We start from the raw sequence: 14659 nt of genomic DNA, 5'->3' as shown, positions 1-14659 counted from the left end.
ATCAAGAAAGAGAAGCAAAAGTCCCTGGATAACCTATTGAGCCGTATCTCTTCGCTAGAAAGGATCCACAAAAGGACCACAGCCTCTTTGCAACTGGCTGAGCTGACGTCCCTGAGAGAGCGCCTTCTTGACCTCCTGAATACCAGAGCAGCTAAACATCATTTGCAATATAAGAAATTAATATATGCCCATGGTAACAAGGGTGGTCGTCTTATGTCTGCTTTAATCCACAAAGCGAAGGCTAGATCCCACATTTCCAGCATCAAAAAGAAAGACGGTTCCTTAACCTCTGCCACGAAAGATATTGCAGCAGAGTTTGTCGAGTATTATTCGAGCTTGTATAACCTCCAGGAGGAAGACCCAACAGAGCTACAGGCATCCAGACCACAGATGATATCGGACTTTCTCTCCACGTTGTCCCTACCTACCTTATCTGAAGACCAAATTGGATCCCTTCTTGAGCCAGTGACACTGAAAGAAATCCTCACCGTAATTAATAGCTTTCCTCCGGGGAAGAGTCCGGGGCCTGATGGGCTACCATTACTGTACTACAAAAAATTTCAACAGATCTTGGCCCCGAAACTTGTACTACTGTGTAATGATTTGCTTTGCGGGGGGCGACTCCCCAAGCAGACTCAAGAAGCCCACATAACCCTCATACCAAAGGAGGGTAAGGATCCGACGGCCTGCGGGAGTTACAGGCCCATATCATTACTGAATATGGACCTAAAGATATGGGCGAAGTTATTAGCCTCCAGGATGAAGGCCTTGATTCCCCATCTTCTCAACTCAGAGCAGTCGGGGTTTACGATGGGGAGGGAGGGGAGGGACAACACGGCCCGTCTGCTTTTATTGATTCATCGGGCCCAGTCCACTCGGTCACCACTGCTACTTTTAGGAGTTGATGCGGAAAAGGCGTTTGACCGGGTGGACTGGGCTTTCATGAGTGCTACTCTGCGGAAATTTGGCTTCCCCGGACAATTTGTAGATGCCATATTCTCATTATATAGTAGCCCACATGCGGAAATTAAAGTAAATGGCACTTTGTCGAATTCCTTTCGCATAACTAATGGAACGAGACAAGGTTGCCCTCTTTCCCCCACACTGTTTATTCTGGTACTTGAAACACTACAGGCGGTGCGACAGGATGACAGAATTGAGGGAATGACAGTTAAAGACACCACGACTCATTCCACCGCTTTTGCTGACGATGTGCTGTTCGTGGTCACCAACCCACTCCGTGGATTACCAGCTCTCACAGAACTTCTCCAACACTTTGGATCAATCTGCAGATATAAAGCGAACTTGGGGAAATCAGAAATATTGAATGTTACACTTTCGGAGAAAGATGTTAAGACTCTGAAGGAATCCTCTCCTTATCAGTGGGCCACCTCCTCTCTGAAGTACCTAGGAGTACAGTTAACTCCCTGTCTGGACGACCTCTACGTGAAGAATTTCTTACAATTACTGCAGGAGTTGAAAAAAGACCTGGACTCTTACCAGACCCTTCCACTGTCATGGTTTGGAAGGAAAAATTTATTACAAACCTATGTTCTACCCAAACTTATCTATAAGATGACAATGTTGCCAATATATCTTCCGCAATCCTTCTTTTCCTCGGTCCGTAGCATGTTTTCTCGCTTTGTATGGAAACAGAAACCCCCTAGGCTTCCATGGTCACCAAATACAAATCGCAAGGCGGGATTGGTCTGCCGGATGTAAGGAAATGCTATCAAGCAATCCAGCTCAGGTGGTGGGCACATCTCACCCATCCTATCTCCGTTGACGTGTTTGAGCCTTCTATGACTGAGCTGCAGAATCTTTGGTTACCACCTAAAACTCTCAGGACATCAGTGGCTAGGAACCCTCTACTGAGAGGCGCAATTGAAATCTGGAGGGATCATGGAAAGGAACTTGCTCCATCCCCCTCTCCTTTGATGCCAATGAGCGTGATCCCAGCTCTTCTGAGAGTGCCACAGACTCCTTATGATTCCATGTGGGCAAGGTTAAGCTCCACCCCACTACAAGCTTTCTTCCGAGATGCCCCCACGTACCGAGATCACATAGACTTGAGATTACTGCCTCTGCCTCCACTTACCTTCTTACATGAACAACACTTGAAACACACCCTTGAACAATTCAAGGAGAAGTTTCGATTACAATCTACACTGACTAATTTTGAGAAACTCTTACAATCTAAGACCACAATGCTCCGCAAGACTGCAGTACTCCTAAAGAGGTTCATTGCTCCTCCAACGCCCTACAAACCGGCTTTTCTGAGTACTTGGGAACTTGATCTACACATTACACTAACAGCCGAAGAAGTCTCGAAGATACTACAATCCTCCCAGGGGTTCTCTCCATGTATTCGGCTGAAAGAAGCTCACTACAAACTTGTCTCCAGGTGGTACAGGACTCCTGAATGGCTGCATCGCAGAGGCCTAGCTGATGATGACAAGTGCTGGAGATGCTCTTCCCATGTAGGTAGCTTGCTTCACATCTGGTGGACGTGCCCACTTATTACACCCTACTGGGAAGCGGTCAAGCAACAAATACAGAAAGTGACATCAAAGAGGATACGGCTGTCCCCAGAGGTGATTTTTCTGGCTCTTCCAAATGAGACATATTCTCCACGCAGGGATATCCTGGTCACGCAAATGTTAGCTGCAGCAAAACTTCTTATTCCTCAATTTTGGCTCCAACCTATTACGCCACCGATCCAGGTGTGGGAAGCTAGGGTCTCTGAAATATCTCGCTTCGAAGAACTGTTAGGTTGGTCCAATAGGACATACGATGCGTACAGGAAGGTCTGGAATCCATGGCTAGTTTCTAGATAGTTCCTTAGTTATGGACTGCTTTGCAAATACCAAAGTGAATCTGCTACTGCTGGGGACTCAATATCCCTACTCTTCGTTAAATTAGGTGTCGATTAATTACCCCTCTCACACATGGTTCTTCCCCCCCTTTTCCTTCTTCTCCTCCCTTCCTAGGCTTCTCTCTCTTCCTTTCTCCCCTACTCCCCGCCCTCCCCCTTTCCCTATCTCTACGCTACTAACCTCTTGAGAATTTCTCTGCAACATGAATAGGTGTATGATTTTGTTTTTGTTGTTGTAACATGCAACATGTTTTATGACTTAATCGTAATGTTCATTGTAGCCTCTGTATTTTTCGGGCAATGGACCCGGGTGTTTTCTCCCTCCCCCCCCATCCCACCCCGTTTTTGCTTTCTGTACCCCCCCCCCCCCTCCCATAATTTGGAAAATAAATAAAAATTGTTGAATTAAAAAAAAAAAACCTGACAAGTTTTTCTAGAACTAACAGAAAGGTATGGATTCCTTCACTTGGATCTTTTTGGCTCAAGGAAGTACACCCAGGTAGAAACTTTCTTCTTGACTAACATTCTTCTTGCATCAGTGCTGTAACCCAGAATTGAGACATGGACCCTTTCTATGCTTTTCTCTGATCCTTCACATTGAGAGCAATCCTAAATGAGAAAGCAAAGTAATGTTGATCATTCCTCCTCTATGGTCAAAGAGGAACTGGTTCAATTGATAAAACAGCTCTAGAGGATCTAATTCCACAGAGAAGGATTGCTGACCCAGGACCTCTTAAACCATCAAGACCCAGTGAAGTTAAACCTGTCAGCTTGGACCTTGAATAGGAGTTCTTAAGAATCCATGGTTCATCTGAAAATGTCAACTCCACATTACAAAAGAGTTGGAAAAAGGTGACTTTTTCTGTCTAGTGGAAGATTTGAAGACATTATGTTAAAATTTCGACAATATCCTAGACTTGCTTTTTGTCTGGCTTCAACAAAACATTTAGTCCAAATACCCTTGAGAAGCTTCATAAATACTCCCCTTGCTAAATATACTTGGATTAAAACATGCATGACCATCAGTCCTGACGCTCTGTTTCTCCCTATTTGAACCTATTGAACCTTCGCACCTAAAATTCTTCAGCTTTTCAAATAACCTTTCTGGAGGCTATAACCATTGCCAGAAGGATTAGCGAGATCCAGTTTTTGTGTTGTGCTGTACAGTTCTTGTATTCTTGAGCTGCCATTCTACAGCTTTAACCTTATACAAGGTATAGAGAGAATACTGCCAAGCTACAGTAGGAGGGTAAGGTGCGGCTGCTGTTAAGCTCCTGCTGCAAATATAAACTTATACTGTATTTTATGAAAAGTTTGCCAAAATAGCAAGTGACCCACTTGTAGAAATGGGACTTTGTCACTATTTTATGTCATCTTCAGGTAGGGCCACGTCGACTTACTGATATAATCCATTTTTTAACAAATTGTAGTAAAGGCCAAATACAAAATATTGTCTCCCTGAGCTCTTCCATGTCTTTAGTGCTAGACTTCCTGGGAATGAAAGATTGCAGGTTGCTGCTTCTCATATTCTTAACATAGCTTGTGTCACTAAGACTATTTTGCTTTTATTTTTGATTATTTAATATTCTCCATTTTCCTCAATACTTTTTTGCTTGTGAAAGCTACTCAAACTTTTTTTTTTCTTTCCAAAAATGGAAATCTCCTGAGTCAGTTGTCTGAGATTAGCAGCAGCTCCAAGCAGCTTCCAGGGAAGCTGGATGCGCCTCTGATCAGTAGGATGACAGCCAACGGCCATCTCATTATGAGCTGCTCTCTGAGAGTGTGGGACTGAAAAAAGTATGATCTACAGCAGACATAATATATGGGGTGACAGTTTTGGGGTGGCAAGATATGAAACTGTTTTATTGGCTGTAACCTAGAACAACGTGCTAGGTGCAGCCAAAATAGATGTATTTTTGGCTAGGTTCACACTAGTACTCAACTCTCTGTCTTTCGGGTACCCAAGACAAAGAGCCTGTCCGCTTAAAAAGCTGTTACCCGAGGAAACCCACAGACCTCATAGACTATAATGGGCGTCTGCAGGCATAACTTTTATCCCAATTTTAGGTGGAATCTCCAGAGACTCCAATGCAGATGTGGACTTAGCCTTACTTGTTACAAAATATAGCAATAGTTTAAAAATGAAGAATGAAATCCCTACTTTAGAAACCATTGGTATTCAACTAACTAGTGCTTACTATTCATCTTGTTTTTCATCATGTATGAATGCAATTGAAGCAAATTGTGTATGTCCACCATCACGTAAAACTAAATTTTTGACATCCAACCTTGACCCAAGGACTTTGAATTTGCTAACAGTTGTGTAATATATATGGCAGCGATCTTTACTCTAGTCACTTGTTAAATGCACTGGTTACCAGCACTATATTGAAAGCAGAGAAAATGCAAATATATTTCCAAATGAAAAATCTTTCGATCAGACAATAATTATATGGAATATAGTAAAGTAGGTCTGTAGAAAATGATTTTACATAATCACAGGAGCACAGTAAATTCCATAAAAATAAAGCCTGTAAGAAAATCACAAAGATGCAGTTTTTCTCCAGTTCCACTCCATTCTTAATTTTATTGCCAGCTTCACAGTACATTGTACAGAATATGAAATGGCACCATGGTATGAAGTACAGTTTTTCCCGCAAACATTAAGCCCTCACATGACTCTGAATGGAAAAATAATAAGTTATAGCATTTGGAAGGTGGACAGTCAAAATTTAAAATCAAAATATACTTGCATTGGGAAGGGGTTAAACTTCCAGAATATCAATCTTTCCGGTGAGGAGACATAAACCGTTATGAATCAATTTCGTCTGCTCCGGTTTTGCTCTTTAGTAGTGTCCTTGTCACTAGCATGAGTCGGCACCTGCAGCGCATTTAGGTTTCACAGGTAGTTCAGCTGCCTCAGGATAACATATCAATATGTGCCAGCACACGAAGGTTTGTTGTGTCTCCCCAAACAGTCTCAGGATCATGGAGTAAATATTAGGACAAATGCTATTGTGTAAGGAGACCTGGTGTCTCCAGCACCAAGCCAGCAGCAATACTGGTATCCAATTCATTGTGCGAGGAGGAGCAGGAGAAGTCCTACAAAATGTTCTCTGGTGTGTGTGCATGAGGGTGGCGTGAGCTCCTAACGTCATGTGGGACCTGTGCCTTAGTGTGTCTGCTATTATCACGCTAATCATTTTACAGAAGAAAGCAGGTTTACATTGAATGCGTATGATTGACATGAACGAGTCTGGAGACTGGTGAATGTTATGCTGCCTTCAACATCATCCAGCATGACCAGTTTGGTGGTAGGTCAATGATGGTCTGGGAAGACATATATTTGGAGGGTCAGACAGAACTTCATATGATGAGCAACAGTACCCTAAGGGTCCACTCACACGGAGTTTTTTGGTGCTGATTTTGACGCTGAATCTGCGTGGAAAAAAAGCCTCCCATTACCTTCAATGGGTTCCTTTTTCTGCCTCCCATTGACTTCACTGGGTTCCTTTGGAACCCATTGAAGTCAGTGGGAGGCCTTTTTTTCCACGTGGATTCTGATGCGGATTCAGCGTCAAAATCCGCACCACAAAACTGCGTGTGAATGGACCCGAACTGTGGTTATGTCTGAGCTATTCAGAAACTTTACTCAGGTGTACGTGTTCCTAGGTTCTCCCTGGTGCATGTCGTGTCTCACAATTTCTCAATAAGCAGTTCATAGATTACAAAGGCGTTGATTCCACTGACTAGTCATCATATTCCCCAGACTTATGTCTAATGGAGAACCTCTGGGACCTTATCAATCAGTGCATTTGTGTATCAGTAACGCTGCCAAGTAGTGTCACAGAATGTCCAAGAACTCACTGATGTTCTGATCCAAGTTTTGGAGGATCCCTAGGACACCTACCACCATTACATCATGGGGAATGCACAGAGGTTGTCAGGTGTGCGGGGGTCTTACACACTACTGAGTCCCATTATTGCTGTGATAAAATTCACGCAGATTGGATTTGTCCGTAGATGTTCTCAATGACGTATACACTTTTTATTAGTAGATTTTGAGCTTGAATCCTCGGTTCATCAAGATTTGATGTATGATTTATGTATTCCTTTAAGCACAATCAATCAGTAAGCATAATAGAAACGTTGTATCAGTAGTAAAATTTGAATACTAATGTTTTCCCAATTTATTTTCCAGGAGGTGTAGTGTGTAATGCTGATGTAGACATCCTTTTGACTGACAGGTGAGATGCTTCTTTGGTCCTAGTTAGTTGATCCATACTTTTGATACAGATTCTGTTGATTACACTGTTTAGAATCTTTTACATCATATATGGGAAAAATGTTCTATGTCTAGATCAGGTGGAATTGGAGCATGGCTCAAAGGAGAGGATAAACATTCTCTAAAGGTATGCGAGGAAGGATCTCCTGTATGTGTTGTATTAGAGACTTTATTCTTAAGGGACCTAATGGTTCCCAGTAAAGCTTTATGGAGCACTGGAAGTGTATAAGCCTCCAGCCCATTGCTAGTGTAAAAATATGGAATTTCAGACTTGGAAGTTCTGGGTCTTCTCTTAAATCAGAAAAGACCAGACTCCAGGCCGGAAAAGTTGTTTCAGTTAAATGTCAATGTGCGCAGTATTGAATGGCTAGTGCTTGCTGGAATGTGTGAATGCAGTCACTAGAGGTACTGTTGTTTTCATCTTTCATTTTTCCATAACTATTTTTTTTTATTTTATCTGTCTCTCTGTTATTACTCTCTTATCCGTAACTTGAAGAATAACTGTTCTTTTAACTTTTTATTATTGTAAAAATAGTTGAGTTGACTATAAGAAACGTTTTAATATTATCAGAGGGAAAAAATGTTTCTATATCAGCTGCTTTCCTGCCTGCTAAACTGCACAATTTACTTCTCAGAAGCTTCTCTGAAGACTGGCTAGAGCTCACAGACTTTTAGGGTGGATTCTTATTTGCTGGTGAGACACAAGCAGTCTGTTAGTTCATCTGTGGGTCCAAATTAGTTAATAGGGTCTACTGAAGAGAAGGTAAAAAAAACGCAAATACATGAGCTTCTGTATCCAGATACTTCTCTGAATCATTAAAACAATCTCACGCAGTTATAGCTAAAACAGAGGAGATGGCCAGTGGCTAGCCAATATCAAACATCAAACTTATCAACATAATATCTGTGAATGCACAAGATATACAAGTTTCGACTGCTCAAAGTATAGACAGCATATAGTATACAGAAATATTGTTTACTGAATGCAAAATGGAGGCTCTGTACAAAACGGTTAAAGCAAGTAATAAACCAATGCCAGTATTGGACCAGAATAGACAAAATGGACACACAAGGTTCACTCATACCTTAACAATCTCCCTCCTATTGATCATTTGTACAGACATTACCTGCACACCGAGACTCTATCCATGAAGCCTAGGTCTTTACTTTAACTGCAAGGAATGTACTGTAGATCCTCCTGATGAAGGATCTCGGTGACTCACTGAATACTGTTGGTGGGGAACTAAAGTACAAACCTTTGAAGCAGTGGTCCTTCAAAACTTTGGTAGAGAGGTAACAAAGAATTTTGCCCCAAGGCATTCATCTGAAGGCCTGGTGACCTAAAACCACAAACACTCTATAATAAATACCACAAACTATGAAAAATGTAATACGTTTGTCAAAATATTAAATACATCAACCAACTGAAATTTATAAAACAACACCATAGATATTTAAAATTATTAGTCCGGAGGGTGGTGTTGCGAGGCGGATGTCCAAGGCTGAATCCGCCTGAAGAAAAGTTTTAGACACCGCGAGTGGTTTGTTCCCGCTCGCGGAAAAAGGAAATGACCGGCTCCCATTGATTTTAATGGGAGGCGGTTTTTTGAGCAGGATTTTGACACAGATTTTGCAGCAAAATCCCGACCATTTTGCCCTGTGTGAACTAGCTCTTATTATTTTTTCTTAGTGTCTTACAAACATGTTAAATTACAAACATGTAGTCATTTTTCAGAAATTCACTCAATGTCCCTATCAGGGGCAACATCATTGTTAGGTGCGTTAAACCCTTCCTGCAACATGACATAATAGTATAAGATAAGATAATCCTCTAATAGTCCCACCATGGGGAAATTCAGTGTGTTACAGTAGCATAGATAATACAGTAATATAATTCAAGAAAGAGCACATACAAGCTCATAGCAGATAGAAAAGATACTAGGAGTCATAGCAACTGAAAAGAAAAGAAAGCCTTCAGGATAATTTAGTTCTCTGTGTGGAGTGAATTTCGCTTAGCCTGATGTTGATTATAAGCCTGACCGCGGCTGGGAGGAAGGATCTTCAATAGTACTCCTTCTCACACTTGGGGTTGAAGCACTTGGTCACTGACAGTACTGCTCAGTGCTGTGACGGTCTCATACATGATATGGGAGTTGTTGCCATGTTAAGTGGCAGAAACTAAGCGAATAACGTCGAGAGTGGCCTGTCTATAACACCCACGTACAGAGATGAGCTCTGATTGCCGTCGATAACCCCGTGGATGCCGCAATTAATCATGACCGTAGCATCTAAGGGGTTCCCTTAGAAAAACTGTACTTTATTGTCCCTTCTGTACTACCTCTGGAGAGGTTGTGATGTTTCTTCAGCAGCCCTGGGCCTTTCCCGTGACTCCGGGTCCGCTAACCATGTTTCTGCATATGCTGACAACTGTTATACAATCCAATACTTCTGTATTGGAGTGCATAGTATTGAACCAGTGATCAGGAGATGACTGAATCCTTTCCTCTATTGGGACAAAAAAATATGTAAACATTTTTTTTTTTACAAGTATTAAGAAAAAACCCTCCAATAATATGCCCCTTTCCCCTTATATAGTATACAAACACAAAACGTAGTATAAAACAGCACACGTTTGGTATTGCCACATCTGTAGAACAACTGCACAATAAAATTAAACCATTAGGTAACGCTCATGATGAACGTTGGAAAAAAAAAAATCCAGAAACAAATTTTTATTTGCCCAAATGTGGAATAAAAAGTAATCAAAATGTCATATATAGCCCAAAATGGTACCAATAAAAAGCATATTTTGTCTCACAAAAAATAAGCTCTCAACCAGCTCTGTCAATAGAGAAATAATATTATTACACCTCTAAGGAGATAGTAATGAAAAATTGATCTTTTTTTTCCCCCCAGATGGATTTGTATTCTGCAAAATAAGTAACACATGCTGAAACTAATATAAATTAGGTATTTCTGTAATGGTAAAGGGAACACATTATTTATGTTGTATGGCAGGGCAGAAATTTTATAATGTTAATATTTTTGTCAATAAGTTTTAGACACCAGTTTCATCACAAAATGCTTGTCAGCCTGCAAAAATCAGGTCTTCATATGGCTACCTCATCAGAAAAATAAAATCATTATAGCTTGTACAATAATACAAAAAAATAAAATCACCTCAAAAAATTGTCAAATCTTTCGGACAAAACTGGCTGCAGCAGAATGGGAATGCATAAGCTGTGCAAACGTGTTTCAGGGTACACCCCAGATTTATATATTATGAGGGAAAAGACTCCAAAAAGTGACCCCCTAGAATGACTTCTCAATCATAGGTTCTACTGGGAAAATAATGGGGAATTGGGTGCCCCCAGTGTACTCCGCGCAGCTTACTTATTCTCTTTTCACCATCCACTGTGCATTCTCATCTGAGAAACTAATGCTCACCGAGCCCCTTGATAGATTCTTTGAGGGGTGCAGTTTTCAAAATAGGGATTCCCTTTTATTTGTACCTTGGGGGCTGTGCAAACATGACAAGGCGCCCAGATACTAGATACCAAACCTGCACTCCAAAAGCCACATGGCTCTTTTTCATATTTGGGTTCTGCTGTGTGCCCAAACTGCAGTTTATTTTCACATGTATGGTTTTTATTGTACCCAGAAAAGAACGTTGCAAAAGCTGTTTTGCCTGGGATAACCGTTCAACAGTTTTTGGAGCGTGAATCTTTGCTGACACAACCTGGGCACAACATTTCAGGCACTGAAATGTCATATCTCTGGAAAGATTGCAATTTTCACTTTTTACTGTAAACTGCACATTCATTTCTGGAAACATTTCTGGATAACAAATGCTCGCTGCTCTGCTTGATAAATCCCTTGAGGGGTGTAGTTTCCAAAATGGGGTCAAGTTTCAGCAAATTCCACTTTGCTGGTAATTCAGAGGCTTTGCAAAAGTGGCATGACATCCAAAAACCAAACTGAACGCCAAAAACCAAATCGTGCTCTTTCCGTTCTGTGCCCAGACAGCAGTTTATATCCACATATGATATTAAGTATGTTATCTTGGGTACAACGGTGCCATACATGTGGACCTAAACTGATATTTGGACCCACAGCAAAGCGCAGGTGTGAAGGAGCTCTATGAATTTTTGAAGCGTAGATTGTTGTTTTTTAAATGCCATGCCAGGTTTGCAGAGAACCTATTATGGCCCCTACAAAAGGGGGTCACTACTTGGGGAATTCTAAGTTACTGGCACCACCACAGGTCTGCGAAAACAACATGGCGTCCAGAAAGTCCCTCTAAATCTTTACTCCAAAAGCTAAAAAGAGCAGTGCTCCTTCCCTTCTGAGTCCTGCCGTGTGCCCAAGCTGCAGCTTATGCCCACATATACAACTTTTCTGTACCTGGGATAATCTACTTTAATAGTTTTACGACTGCATTTCTCTGACGACACAAAGTGGGCCTAATATATCAGGCACAGAAATAGTGAAGTAGTGCTATGTGGTTTTTGGAGCACAGTTTTATATTGTTTATTTGCTTTTTGGGCGCCATGTCTCTTTTGCAGAGACTCTAAAATGGCCCCTATACAATGGGGTCATTTTTTGGGAATTCCAATTTAGGCACTGTGCTCCGTGCGCTGTTAAAACAATATGTCCTCCAATAGCCAGTCTCACTAAATCTATACTCTGAAAGCTAAAAAGTGCAGTCCTTTTTCCCTTCCGAACCCTGCTCTGTAACCATATAGCAGTTTACCTCCACATATACACCTTTATTTGTACTGGGTTAACGTCCAGGCAGTCTACAGTCACATATGGGGTATTTCTATGCTCGGGAGAAACTGCATAACAAATAGTGGGATACATTATCTCCTAAAACCCCTTGTAAATTTTTTTACTAAACGAATGTATTATTGTAAAAATGAATTGTCTAAGTTTGATCTCCATATTGTTTTAATTCCATTCAAATGCTTAAAAAGGTTAAAAAAAACAACCCTAAATACTATTTTGAATTATATGAGAGGTGCACTTTGGAAATGGTGTGATTTTTGGGAGACGGGAGGGAGGTTCTAATATATAGGCCTTTAAAATCTCTTTCAGAACCGAAGTGGTCCCTAACAAATGGGTTTGGATAATTTTCTTCTAAATTTGGAAAATTGCCGTTACACTCGTAAAGCCTTTTAAGTTTTAACGTCCAAAATAAACTGAAGGACAGTTAAAAGATGATGCCAATATAAGGCAGAGATATGGTAGATAATATTTATTAATGTATTTGGGTGGCATGACTGTCTGAAAAGCAGAGCATTTCACAATTTTAAAATTGTAAATTTTTCCAAATTTTAATCAAATTTCCTATTTATTTTTTTTATAAATACATGCAAAAAATATTGATGAATGTGTCATGAGAAACAATCTCAAAATCATTTGTAAGTGAATGCATCTTAAAGTTATTGCCATACAAAGTGACACATATAGTATACAAATAACAACAGTAAATAATCCTACATACTACCAATAAGTAAAACAACTCCCATTCTCTTACCAATTGTAAGAAAGTATGTCAGTTCATAGATGGTACCAAGCCCCAATGTACATTTTGATACAGTATTCTTCTTTGGGTTGGTATAAGGAAAAACTATGCTTTTGTACCGTGTTCGCCAGTGGCTATAAAATCTAAAAAAAACAAAAAACTTGAGAGTCTTCAGTAGTTGTTACCTTTTTTTAATGGCTAACTAATAATGATGACAGCTTTAGCTCTTTGGGTTGGTGTCATCCACATTGTGCCATTCCTGTATACAATGCTCCACCCTATAGATAAGTGGCCTAATCAGATGCTGAATAATTATCAAGTGGACTCCCCAAAATGGAATACCAAATGCAGATGTGAACCGGGCCCAAGGAAACAATACTCATTGAGACCATGAGGGTATACTGTATTCAACAACCAAATCCATTTGGTTTCTCGTAGGGCTAAACGTTTTGATTTATTTCCCACTCTAATATTTGGGAGGATATGTCAATACCTCTCACTCCTAAAAATGTTGCATCACAGGAGTGAAATATTTTGAGATGTCTAGGAAAGGATTTCAATCCTTCTACATCCACAATAACCCTGGCCAGTACAATATGATGGACATGTTCACAGACACATTCATGGACACAAACCTTCAATTCACAGGTCTTAAGACCCACATACATTTTTGCACATGGACATGTCTCATAATATACGACGGCTTGGCACAAAAATATGTATGGTATATATTTTTTGAACCAGAAGTCACTAAATTCACTACTACATTCCATATTATTATTATTATTATTATTATTATTATTATTATTATATTCCATGTTATACACTGTGCACAAAGAAAAGGCCCCACTTTGGACCTTTAGTACCAAATAGTATTGTGGTATTAGATGGTTGACAATGACTGTGGACTAGTAAGTCCCTCAGGTTTTTGGAATGTCTTGCTGTAATAGGATTCACAGATAAATATTTGTCCAGCAATGGATCTGTCTGCAATAATGGCCAGTGTTTGGAAGCAATCTGTCTCATCCTTTCCCACTGCAAATGTTAGTAATCAATTCCACCTTGTTATCATCCCTTGTGCAGGTTTAGAAAACAATAAATCATGTGGATTTGCACCCTTTGCTTACCTATATGCTCTTTTCAAAGGATGATGATCATATCCACATGCAAGAAATCTCTTATGGAGATCTGGAACATGTTCAAAGTTCACGTCAGTTTAGTAAATGCATTTCATAGGCAAATATTGCCCTGCAGGTATGCCATTATTCAAGTGCCTGGGGTGAGAGGAGGAGGTATGTAATAGTGAATTGGTCACCTTGTGGAATACGTAATAAAACGGTGGCATCCCGTTATACAACAATGTCTAAACATTCTTCTCTATTCTTGTCTGCTACGTTCATTAGATTGGTATTCCTTGAGTTCGCATTCAGCATTTTCAAAAATTCACAGAGCTGTTGAAAACTACCACACTCGGTCAAAAATACAACATCAATATATCGCATCCAAAATATGACGCAGTTCATCGATGACTACTGATCTGACAGGAAAAGTTCCAGGAACAAATTAGCATATGAGGGCCCCCATTGTTGTTCCCTGGAGCTGAAGGTAGATGGACTCATTAAAATTAAAAAAGAATATATATAAGAAGGAACTCAAGCAAACGCACAAAAAAATCAATTGTATTAGTTGCCAAGTGTCTTGGCAAAAAATATTTAGCAACTTGAAATCCACCGCCATGACAAATACTGTTGTACAACAACTCAATGTCATATGTCTCAAGTAACATGTCACATCAAGGTGTAATAAATCGTTCACAAGAGACTTGTAGTATCCTTAGTTAAAGATGCCAATAACTCCACCAGGGGCTGCAGTTGCACATCAATATATTTAGATATTAAATCTGTGAAACTGCTATTACCATAATTTTTGGCAGCTGTTTGACTTAATGAAAATGTTTCTATTTTACTTCCTT

General features: G+C 40.2%; 1 protein-coding gene across 2 annotated transcripts in view; it reads left to right on the top strand.

Annotated features, from left to right (window-relative positions):
* Positions 1-14659, top strand: part of HIVEP3 (HIVEP zinc finger 3) — a 111081-nt gene that overhangs the window by 19458 nt on the left and 76964 nt on the right. Inside the window, exon 2 of one of the 2 annotated variants that reach the window (XM_075264463.1) lies at positions 7077-7122. The exons of the other annotated variant lie outside the window; for it this stretch is intronic. The gene's annotated coding sequence lies outside the window, so the exon portion shown is untranslated. The remainder of the gene's footprint in view (positions 1-7076; positions 7123-14659) is intronic. 2 annotated transcript variants of the gene reach the window in all.

Source organism: Leptodactylus fuscus, chromosome 2, assembly GCF_031893055.1.
Source record: "Leptodactylus fuscus isolate aLepFus1 chromosome 2, aLepFus1.hap2, whole genome shotgun sequence".
Taxonomy (NCBI): Eukaryota; Metazoa; Chordata; class Amphibia; order Anura; family Leptodactylidae; genus Leptodactylus; species Leptodactylus fuscus.
The sequence above is the reverse complement of the archived record's forward strand: the minus strand, read 5'-3'. Positions and strand labels throughout refer to the sequence as shown.